General features: G+C 42.1%; 1 pseudogene; it reads right to left on the minus strand.

The window, feature by feature from the left end:
* Nucleotides 1-3,183: 3,183 nt before the first annotated feature.
* LOC123140388 (uncharacterized) lies at nt 3,184-3,323 on the minus strand (annotated as a pseudogene).
* Nucleotides 3,324-12,451: the final 9,128 nt, after the last annotated feature.

Consider the following 12,451-nt stretch of genomic DNA (forward strand, 5'->3'; position numbering starts at 1 on the left):
AATAAATAGGCTGAATTAATGGGCTCGGCCCATGTAAAACGCCGAATCGGACTGGGCTGAATCTTGTGCCACATCACCTTGCCACGCTGGATGCCTACGTGGCCTGGGGAGGTTGCTAGTGACCAAAACGCCACAGTGGACATATTTTGGTCATAAACGTCTACGACCATTCCAGAAGAAAGGTCGCTATAGTCAGTTTACGACCGCCAGCTTTTGACCTTCTGTTTTTGGTCACAAAAAGGTCGCAAATGAAAAACCATGACCTTTTAGTGACCAATAGTGGTGGTCACAAGTTGACATATTTCTTGTAGTGCCTTCACCTGTACTAAGCGGGAATACTGCTTGTGCATCCAAACTCCTTAAACCCCAAAGTTGTTCCATATGAGTCCACCATACCTTCCTATATGCGGTATTTACCTACCGTTCCAAGTAAATTTGTATGTGCCAAACTCCAAACCTTCAATTGAAATTCTGTTTTGTATGCTCGACCAGCTCATGTTTCAACTAGGGCTGCCTATATCTTCCATGCTAGGTGGGTTATTCTCAAGAGGAGTGGACTCCGCTCCTCATTCACGAGAAAGGGCCGGTAAATGGGATGCCCAGTCCCATGATCCAAGAAGATCAAAGCAAATCAAAATAATTAAACAAAACTCCCCCAGGGATGTTGTTAGTTCGAGGCACTCGTTGTTTCAAGCAAGCCATGGATTGATGCTTGTTGGTGGTTGGGGGAGTATAATCCTTTACCATTCTGTTTGGGAACTGCCTATAATGCATGCAGTATGGAAGATACAGCCATCTCATAGTTGTTGTGTTGATAGTGAAAGTATGCCGCTCAAAATTTTATTCAATCTCTATTTTAAAATCGAGCTCTGGCACCTCTACAAATCCCTGCTTCCCTCTGCGAAGGGCCTATCTATTTACTCTTATGTTGAGTCCTCACCCTTCTTATTAAAAAAGCACCCGCTGGAGAGCACACTGTCATTTGCATTCATTACTATTGGTTTTTATTGGGTATGACTTGACTGGATCTCTTTTACCATGAATTACAATGTTTAGTCAGTCCTTGATCTTTAAAGGTGCTCTGCATTTATGTTTTGTGGTCTCAGAAAGGGCTAGCGAGATACCATTTTGTTATATCATGTTATGATTGTTTTGAGAAAGTGCTGTCATCCGAGTTTTATTATTATGGCTCGCTAGCCGATTATGCTATTGATATGAGTAATTGTGAGACCGAGGTGTTATTGTGAGTATGGTTAGTTCATAATATTTGTTGAAACCTGAATGATGGCTTTGCATGTTTACAACAACAAGAGCAAACAGAGTTTGTAAAAGTTTTTCTTTATCACTTTTAGTTTATCAACTGAATTGCTTGAGGACAAGCAAAGGTTTAAGCTTGGGGGAGTTGATACGTCTCCAACGTATCTACTTTTCCAAACACTTTTGCCCTTGTTTTGGACTCTAACTTGCATGATTTGAATGAAACTAACCCGGACAGACGCTGTTTTCAGCAGAACTGCCATGATGGTGTTTTATGTGTAGAAAACAAAAGTTCTCGGAATGTCCTGAAAATCCACGGAGGCACTTTTTGGAAAATATGAAAAATACTGGTGAAAGAATCAAGACCAGGGGGGCCACACCCTTTCCACGAGGGTGGGGGGCGCGCCCACCCCCCTGGGCTCCCCCTGTCTCGTGGCCCCCCTGAGGCTCCGCCGACCTCAACTCCAACTCCATATATTCCGTCTCACGGAGAAAAAAAATCAGAGAGAAAGTTTCATCGCGTTTTACGATACGGAGCCACCGCCAAGCCTTAATCTCTCTCGGGAGGGCTGATCTGGAGTCCGTTCGGGGCTCCGGAGAGGGGGATTCATCGCCGTCATCATCATCAACCATCCTCCATCACCAATTTCATGATGCTCACCGCCGTGCGTGAGTAATTCCATCGTAGGCTTGCTGGACAGTGATGGGTTGGATGAGATTTACCATGTAATCAAGTTAGTTTTGTTAGGGTTTGATCCTTAGTACCCACTATGTTCTAAGATTGATGTTGCTATGACTTTGCTATGCTTAATGCTTGTCATTAGGGCCCGAGTGCCATGATTTCAGATCTGAACCTATTATGTTTTCATGAATATATGTGTGTTCTAGATCCTATCTTGCAAGTCTATAGTCACCTATTATGTGTTATGATCCGACAACCCCGAAGTGACAATAATCGGGATACTTCTCGGTGATGACCGTAGTTTGAGGAGTTCATGTATTCACTATGTGTTAATGCTTTGTTCCGGTTCTCTATTAAAAGGAGGCCTTAATATCCCTTAGTTTCCGCTAGGACCCCGCTACCACGGGAGGGTAGGACAAAATATGTCATGCAAGTTCTTTCCCATAAGCACGTATGACTATTTACGGAATACATGCCTACATTACATTGATGAACTGGAGCTAGCTATTACATGAGGAATCGCATCCGGCATAATTATCCATCACTGATCCAATGCCTACGAGCTTTTCACATACTGTGCTTCGCTTATTTAATTTTCCGTTGCTACTATTACAATTACTACAAAACTATTATCTTTACTTTTGCCACTGTTACCTTTATTATCATACTACTTTGCTACTAAATAATTTGGTGCAGATACTAAGTTATCTAGGTGTGGTTGAATTGAAAACTCAACTGCTAATACTTAAGAATATTCTTTGGCTCCCCTTGTGTCGAATCAATAAATTTGGGTTGAATACTTTACCCTCGAAAGCTGTTGCGATCCCCTACACTTGTGGGTTATCATGTCGCTATCGACATCCTAGTTGGTGTCGACGCCATAGGAACCATCAGCTGCTCAGGCCACTTTCTCATCTTGTGATGAGTCATCTTCATCTTCCTCATAGCGGTACAGCAATCCTTCACCGAGTGGCCCGACTTGCCGCAGATTTGGCACCTGACGGTGTCAGGCCGCAATTTGTTGTTGGAGCTGTTGTTGTGTCAGCCTCTAGTGTTGGTGTAGGAGGGCCGGCCACCGCCGCGTGCGTTGTTGATGCCGCTGCTGTTGCCACCACCGGTGCCCTTGCCCTTGCTGTTTCGGGGCGGCCCATGATGACGTGAACTCCTGGCATGACTGCAAGTGGTGGCGTTAGCAGAAGACTTGAAGCCGTCTCCTGCAGCTCCTTGGAAGAGAGCCACCCGCTGATCGAAGTTGCTCATTTGAGCGAACAACTCGTCGAGGGTGACTGGGATGGTGCATGCATCAAGGGCAGACACCAACGGCTGATACTCCATGTCAAGCGCATTGAGGATGTAAGAGATCAACTCATCATCCTGCAATGGCTTGCCAGCCGCAGCGAGTTCATCGGCGAGGCCACGTGTATGCGCGAAGAAGGAGGCCATCGACTGCATACCTTTCTGCGCATTGGTGAGGGTTGCACGGATGTTGTTGATGCGCGACAGCGAGGTTGACGAGAACATGCTCGCCAATGCCGTCTAGAGCTCGTGTGCATGAGCAATCGAGGTCACCTACACCAAGACTTCTTTGGAGAGATTGTTCAGAAGATATCCGAGTACCTGCTTGAAAGGGATCGAGAAGAGGTGTCTAGAGGGGGGGGGGGGTGATTAGACACTAAGTACCAAAAGTTGCAGTTTTGAACTTCTTTAAGTTTAGGTGGAGTTTAGGCACAAGTTTAACATTCACAATACATAGCAAGCAAGCATGCAAAGAGTATATGAGCAGCGGAAAGTAAAGCATGCAACTTGCAAGAATGTAAAGGACATGGTCTTAATTTACCGCCTGTTGAAGAAGTATATGATCTCAATTACTTATTTACTGAAGAATCTCCCGATATCCCGACACAGGTAGTAAAGGTAAATTCTCTCTATAGATATGATAAAGCTGAACTTCCTCCTACTAAAATTGCTAGTCAGTGCTTGGATGAGTTTGGTGACTTTATGTTTAAGCAAGATGACTTTAATGCTTATTTTGGTAGACAATTAAAACAGAATACCTTTATGATTAAACGCTTGAGTGATTATATGGCTGATATTAGAGGTGAACTTAAACTTGTTAGCAAACACGCTTCTATGGTCACCACTCAAGTAGAACAAGTACTTAAAGCTCAGAAAGAAGTGCTTGATGAAATGAATAGTAAGAAAAATGATTATGCTGTTAGAGTGGCTACTAGAACTGGTAGAATGACTCAGGAACCTTTGTATCCTGAAGGCCACCCTAAGAGAATCGAGCAAGATTCTCAAAGAAATAATATTGATATGCCTAGTTCTTCTAAGAGGAAGAAAAAAAATGATAGGACTGTGCAAACTTTTAATGAACCTATTGCTAAACCACCTGATAATCCCAATGACATCTCTATGTCTGATGCTGAAACACAATCAGGTGATGAACATGAACCTAGTGATAATGTTAATGATAATGTTCATGTTGATGCTCAACCTAGTAATGATAATGATGTAGAAGTTGAACCTGCTATTGATCTTGATAACCCACAATCAAAGAATCAACATTATGAGAAAAGAGACTTCGTTGATAGGAAACACGGTAAAGAAAGGGAACCATGGGTTCAGAAACCCATGCCTTTTCCTCCTAAACCATCCAAGAAAAAGGATGATGAGGATTTTGAGCGCTTTGCTGAAATGATTAGACCCATCTTTTTGCGTATGCGACTGACTGATGTGCTCAAAACAAATCCTTATGCTAAGTATATGAAGGATATTATTAGTAATAAAAGAAAGATACTTGAAGCTGAAATTTCCACCATGCTTGCTAATTATACTTTTAAGGGTGGAATACCAAAGAAACTTGGAGATCTAGGAGTACCTACTATACCATGCTCCATTAAAAGAAATTATGTTAAAACTGCTTTGCGTGATCTTGGAGCCGGTGTTAGTGTTATGCCTCTCTCTTTATATCGTAGACTTGACTTGAATAAGTTGACACCTACTGAAATATCTTTGCAAATGGCTGATAAATCAACTGCTATACCTGTCGGTATTTGTGAGGATGTGCCTGTTGTAGTTGCAAACATTACTATTTTAACAGACTTTGTTATTCTTGATATTCCCGAGGATGATAGTATGTCTATTATTCTTGGAAGACCTTTCCTTAATACTGCATGGGCTGTTATTGATTGCAACAAAGGCAATGTCACTTTTCATGTTAATGGCAATGAGCACACGGTACATTTTCCGAGGAAACAACCTCAAGTTTATAGTATCAACTCTATTGGAAAAGTTCCATCGATCATATTTGGAGGTTTTGAATTTCCTCTCCCTACAGTCAAGAAAAAGTATGATATTCTTATTGTTGGGGATTTTCATATCCCCGTTGAGGTAACTTAGTGTCATTCGAAATTTCTCCGGTTCCGGGATTATTCGGAATGAGTTTGTTAACAAGACTTGATCAACCTTGTTAGTGGGTTCATTTTAATGATCACGAGATGGATGAAACTAGAAGCACAACCTTCTGTACCCTCTTTATATTTTCTGTTATTTAGTAGAAATAAAGTAAAATAGTATTTTTCTGTCTGTTTCCTGACTTATCCGTGCAATATAAAAACATCCCGAAAATAAAAGTCCTTAGAATGCCATGCCAATTTAATATGATTTTTTCGGGAATATTTGAGAATTTACTATGCAAAAATTACTATGGGGGGAGTTGCCACCTGGCCACGAGGGTGGAGGGCGCGCCCTACCCCCCTGGGCGCGCCCCCTGCCTCGTGGGCCCACGGTGGCCCTCCTCCACTTATTCCTGCACCCATCTTCTTCCTGTATCTCACACAAACACTAAAAACCAACTCAAGCACGAGTTCCAGCCCCCGTTGCTGTGATTTTCGATCTCCTTGCTCAAAGCACCTCTTGCAGAACTGCTTGGGGAGATTGTTCCTTGGTATGTGACTCCTCCATTGGTCCAATTAGTTTTTGTTCTAGTGCTTTATTCATTGCAAATTTGTGCTGCATAGGTGACCATGTTCTTGAGCTTGCATGTCAAATTTATATGGTTCCAAGTAGTTCTAATGCTTGATATAGGCCCTAGGCACTTGTGGGAGTTGTTGCTATCAGTTTTATTGAAGTTGGTTCACTTTTATTGGAAGTTACTAAAAATTTCAGAAATTTTTCAGAGGAAACAATATGCTTAGGAGGATGTTCCAAGGTGGTCCTTCAAGGAAGCAAGGTCCCAGGCTTGCAATACGTGATACTGACGAGGAACCACCAAGAGACGCACTCGTGAGGCCCTTTCAATGGCCCTCAGAAAATTTTATGAATCAAGTGGGAATTAAAGAAGAATTCTACGCATATGTGCGTAATGCCGGTCTTGAGGACTTTGAAGCTGATAAATGCCCACAGTATCGTTACCTCACAAGTTCATTTGTGGGGAGGTTTGATTTTACAACTTCGCGTAATTCTCCTTCAGTCATGTTTGACCTTTATGACAAATCTTATACCATGGACTTAGAGGATTTCACTCGTGCATGCAAACTTCCATCTTGGGGTAGTATCCGAAATCCCCCTAAATCTGAACATAGAGACTTTCTTGCTAGAATAACTGTGGGGGAATCTAGAGATATAGCGCAGGCCACTATAGGGAGCATTCACTTTCCTGCTATACATTATTTTGCTCTCTTCATTGGTAGATGTATAACTGCTAAGGATGAAGCATGTCACATGTGTGCCCCTGATCTCAGCATTCTTAGAAGTGCTGTGTTAGGAGACCAATCTTATCATTTGGGCGCCATTGTAGCTCGTAGGTTGCATCAGAATAGGCATAGCGGAGATTTCTTTGGAGGAATTTATGCAACCTGCTTAGTTAATTTTCTTGATGTAGACATTCGTGAGGGTGATATGGAGTTACCCTCTTCTTATTTAGATCTTGATTCTATGTTTTTCCACCAGTTCATTGAGAGGACTAGACCACCTTACCAGTATTGACTAATCTTTAACAAACGACATGTGGTCCGTGTTGCTCTTCCTGCTCCTACCTTCTTTGATTTTCAGGCGAGAGGAAGATATATTATTACCAGATAGGAGGCAGATGAGTACGAAAGGAGAGTGGAGGCTGTTCGACTCCACGCTACAGCTCAGGCGGCGATAGCCACTGCGTCACGATACGACCCCAGCTTCACCTACGGACATCTGCCAGGCCATCCCTGGCAATAGACCAACTTATGCCAAAAGCCTAAGCTTGGGGGAGTACGTATTTCCCACCGACATTACATTCATGTTCACACACACTCATTGCTAGATGTCGGTGCTCATACTTTTTCACTGTAATATCCATGTTAGTTTAAATTTCTTTTTCTAGCTTTCTTCTTGTGTGTTTGATAAACTTTAAGAAAAACCAAAAAAATAGTTAGTTTACTTTTCATGCTTGTAGTAGAATTAAAAAGAAAACCCAAAAATATTCCCGTTCTTCTTTTACTTGTTGGGAGCTTTCCCGTGTAAATAGTTTTTATTTCTTTTCCTTTCTTTGGGGGTCGAGAAGACCATATTGAAAATGCTTAGTGGCTCTTATATGCATGATTGTTTATTTAACTTAGAGCCATATTACTTGTCTTCTCTCTTGAGTTGAATGCTTGCAGATTCCAGCTTAGTCCAATGCACGTGCACTCTTATTATTATACACACCGTTCGGTCGTGCAAGTGAAAGGCCATAATGATGATATATAATGTACTTATTGGGAAAAGAAAAGCTGGTATGAACTCGACCTCTCTTGTTTTTGTAAATATGATGATTCATCGTTCTTGATTCAGCTATTATGAAATAAACATATTTGCAATGACATTTAGAGATTATAGTTGCTTGTACCATGCTTGGTTAGCTATGAGTTATAATGGTTTACCTTGCGTGCCAACATGCTATTAGAATGATTATGATGTGGTATGATAGGGTGGTATCCTCCTTTAAATGCATTGAGTGACTCGACTTGGCACATGTTCACACATGTAGTTGAATCAAATCAACATAGCCTTCATGATATTTATGTTCATGGTGGATTATATCCTACTCATGCTTGTACTCAGTGTGAATTAATTTTAATCCATGTTTACGACTGTTGTCGCTCTCTCAGTTGGTCGCTTCCCAGTCTTTTGCTAGCCTTCACCTGTACTAAGCGGGAATACTGCTTGTGCATCCAAACTCCTTAAACCCCAAAGTTGTTCCATATGAGTCCACTATACCTTCCTATATGCGGTATTTACCTGCCGTTCCAAGTAAATTTGTATGTGCCAAACTCTAAACCTTCAAATAAACATTCTGTTTTGCATGCTCGAATAGCTCATGTGTCAACTAGAGCTGCCCTTATCTTCCGTGTTAGGCGGGTTATTCTCAAGAGGAGTGGACTCCGCTCCTCATTCACGAGAAAATGGCTGGTGTTCGGGATGCCTAGTCCCATGCTTTATGCAAACTAAATCAAAATAACTACAAACAAAACTCCCCTTGGGACCCGTTGAATGTTGGAGGCACTCGTTGTTTCGAGCAAGCCATGGATTGATGCTTGTGGAGGAGGGGGAGTATAACCTTTACCATTCTGTTTTGGAACCGCCTATAATCTGTTTAGCATGGAAGATATCGTCATCTTTTAGTTGTTATGTTGACAATGAAAGTATGCCGCTCAAAATATAATTTATCTCTATTTCAAAACCGAGCTCTGGCACCTCTACAAATCCCTGCTTCCCTCTGCGAAGGGCCTATCTATTTACTTTTATGTTGAGTCACCACCCTTCTTATTAAAAAGCACCCGCTGGAGAGAACACTGTCGTTTGCTTTCATTATTATTGGTTTATATTGGGTATGACTTGACTGGATCTCTTTTACCATGAATTACAATGTTTAGTCAGTCCTTGATCTTTAAAGGTGCTTTGCATTTATGTTTTGCGGTCTCAGAAAGGGCTAGCGAGATACCATTTTGTTATATCATGTTATGATTATTTTGAGAAAGTGTTGTCATCCGAGTTTTATTATTATGGCTCGCTAGCTGATTATACTATTGATATGAGTAATAGTGAGACCTACGTGTCATTATGAGTATGGTTAGTTCATAATAATTGCTGAAACTTGAATGCTGGCTTTTCATGTTTACAACAACAAGAGCAAACAGAATTTGTAAAAGTTTTTATTTTCCTTTTTCAGTTTGTCAACTAAATTGCTTGAGGACAAGCAAGGGTTTAAGCTTGGGGGAGTTGATACATCTCCGTCGTATCTACTTTTCCAAACACTTTTGCCCTTGTTTTGGACTCTAACTTGTATGATTTGAATGGAACTAACCCGGACTGACGTTGTTTTCAGCAGAATTGCCGTGGTGTTGTTTTATGTGCAGAAAACAAAAGTTCTCGGAATGACTTGAAACTCCATGGAATATCTTAGAATAAATAATAAAAAATCCTCGCCAAAGATGAAGACCAGGGGGCACACACCCTGTCCACGAGGGTGGGGGGCGCACCCCTCCCCCCTGGGCACGCCCCCCTACCTCGTGGGCCCCCTGGTGGCCCTACGACGCCAACTCCAACTCCATATATTGGCTTTCGGGGAGAAAAAAATCAGAGAGCAAGTTTCATCGTGTTTTACGATACGGAGCCGCCGCCAAGCCCTAATCTCTCTCAGGAGGGCTGATCTGGAGTCCTTTTGGGGCTCCGGAGAGGGGGATTCGCCGCCGTCGTCATCATCAACCATCCTCCATCACCAATTTCATGATGCTCACCGCCGTGCGTGAGTAATTGCATCATAGGCTTGCTGGACGGTGATGGGTTGGATGAGATTTGTCATGTAATCGAGTTAGTTTTGTTAGGGTTTGATCCCTAGTATCCATTATGTTCTGAGATTGATGTTGCTATGACTTTGATATGCTTAATGCTTGTCACTAGGGCCCGAGTGCCATGATTTCAGATCTGAACCTATTATGTTTTCATGAATATATGTGTGTTCTAGATCCTATCTTGCAAGTCTATAGTCACCTACTATGTGTTATGATCCGGCAACCCCGAAGTGACAATAATCGGGACCACTCCCGGTGATGACCATAGTTTGAGGAGTTCATGTATTCACTATGTGCTAATGCTTTGTTCCGGTTCTCTATTAAAAGGAGGCCTTAATATCCCTTAGTCTCCATTAGGACCCCGCTGCCACGGGAGGGTAGGACAAAAGATGTCATGCAAGTTCTTTTCCATAAGCACGTATGACTATATACGGAATACATGCCTACATTACATTGATGAACTGGAGCTAGTTCTGTGTCACCCTATGTTATGACTGTTACATGATGAACCACATCCGGCATAATTATCCATCACTAATCCGGTGCCTACGAGTTTTCCATATACTGGTTTACACTTATTTACTTTTCCGTTGCTACTGTTACAATCACTACAAAATACCAAAAACATTACTTTTGCTGTCTTTACTTTTGCTACCGTTACCACCACTATCATATTACTTTGCTACTAAACACTTTGCTGCAGATACTAAGTTTCCAGGTGTGGTTGAATTGACAACTCAACTGCTAATACTTGAGAATATTCTTTGGCTCCCCTTGTGTCGAATCAACAAATTTGGGTTGAATACTCTACCCTCGAAAACTGTTGCGATCCCCTATACTTGTGGGTTATCAAACCCTCCCGATGGACCCCCGGAACCCCTTCGGTGGTCCCGGTACAATACCGGCAAACCCCCGAATACTTCCGATGACCATATGATGACTTCCCATATATAAATCTTCACCTCCAGACCATTCCGGAAGTCCTCGTGATGTCCGGGATCTCATCCAGGACTCCCAACAACATTCGGTAACCACATACTATTTCCCATAACAACTCTAGCGTCACCGAACCTTAAGTGTGTAGACCCTACGGGTTCGGGAATCATGCAGACATGTCCGAGACAGCTCTCCGGCCAATAACCAACAACGGGATCTGGATACGCATGTTGGCTCCCGCATGTTCCACGATGATCTCATCGGATGAACCATGATGTCGAGGATTCAAGCAATCCCGTATACAATTCCCTTTGTCAATCGGTATGTTACTTGCCCGAGATTCGATCGTCGGTATCCCAATACCTCGTTCAATCTCGTTACCGGCAAGTCACTTTACTCGTTTCATAATGCATGATCCTGTGAGTAACTACTTAGTCACATTGAGCTCATTATGATGATGCATTACCGAGTGGGCCCAGAGATACCTCTCCGTCATACGGAGTGACAAATCCCAGTCTCGATTCGTGCCAACCCAACAGACACTTTCGAAGATACCTGTAATGCACCTTTATAGACACCCAGTTACGTTGTGACGTTTGGTATACCCAAAGCATTCCTACGGTATCTAGGAGTTACACAATCTCTTGGTCTAAGGAAATGATACCTGACATTAGAAAAGCTTCAGCAAACGAACTACACGATCTTGTGTTATGCTTAGGACTGGGTCTTGTCCATCACATCATTCTCCTAATGATGTGATCCCGTTATCAATGACATACAATGTCCATAGTCAGGAAACCATGACCATCTGTTGATCAACGAGCTAGTCAACTAGAGGCTCACTAGGGACATGTTGTGGTCTATGTATTTTCACATGTATTATAGTTTCCGGTCAATACAATTATAGCATGAACAATAGACAATTATCATGAACAAGGAAATATAATAATAACCATTTTATTATTGCCTCTAGGGCATATTTCCAACAAAATCTAGCAACACGAGCAAGAAATATTCTTCTTCTAGTAGTAACAATAATCATGCTAAATCCAATATTGTTGCTTCTAGTAGTTCTCTTGATTCCACTAATGATTCTCTTAGCCAAGTTACACTTGAGCAAGAAAATAGCTTATTGAAGGGAATCATAGAGAAAGGTGTTTACCAGAGCCTTGCCGGAAGTAAGCAATTTTAGGAAATTGTACGAAAGCAAGGAAGGCACAGAAAGAATCAAGGTGTTGGTTTTGAATGAAAGTTCAATGCCAATGGAGTTGAGTGGGAGAAGATCAATACCCCAAGACGAAGTTTGTTCCTCAACAAGAGAAGTATGATCCTACTTCTTTCCAAGGGACACAAGCTCAAGATGATCTTACACCACAAGACCACAAGCAAAAAGGCAAGGACAAGCTTTAAGAGGAGATTGATGCATTTGAAGAAGCTCCCAAGGCCTTGGTCAAGTGGGTTTCCAAGACTACATCAAGTTCTACTTCATCTAGTACGACAACAACTCCACGGATTCCCATCAAGATGATGTGAAGCCCAAAGAAGAAGAACTAGAAGAGTTCTTGAGGGTGACTCCGCCAACATACTTCACTCATATCATCTTATCAAGGACAAGTGCAAACAACTTCCACATCTTGCACTAGTTCAAGGAGTCACAAACCCTCTTGTCGGTAAGACAAGGGACAAGGTAACCTAATGCTTTGATGGACATCATCATATATGAACTTCATTCTATGTCTATGGATATCCTTGTTTGTTCCTTGTG

Source organism: Triticum aestivum, chromosome 6B (genome assembly GCF_018294505.1).
Source record: "Triticum aestivum cultivar Chinese Spring chromosome 6B, IWGSC CS RefSeq v2.1, whole genome shotgun sequence".
In the NCBI taxonomy this organism is placed as follows: Eukaryota; Viridiplantae; Streptophyta; class Magnoliopsida; order Poales; family Poaceae; genus Triticum; species Triticum aestivum.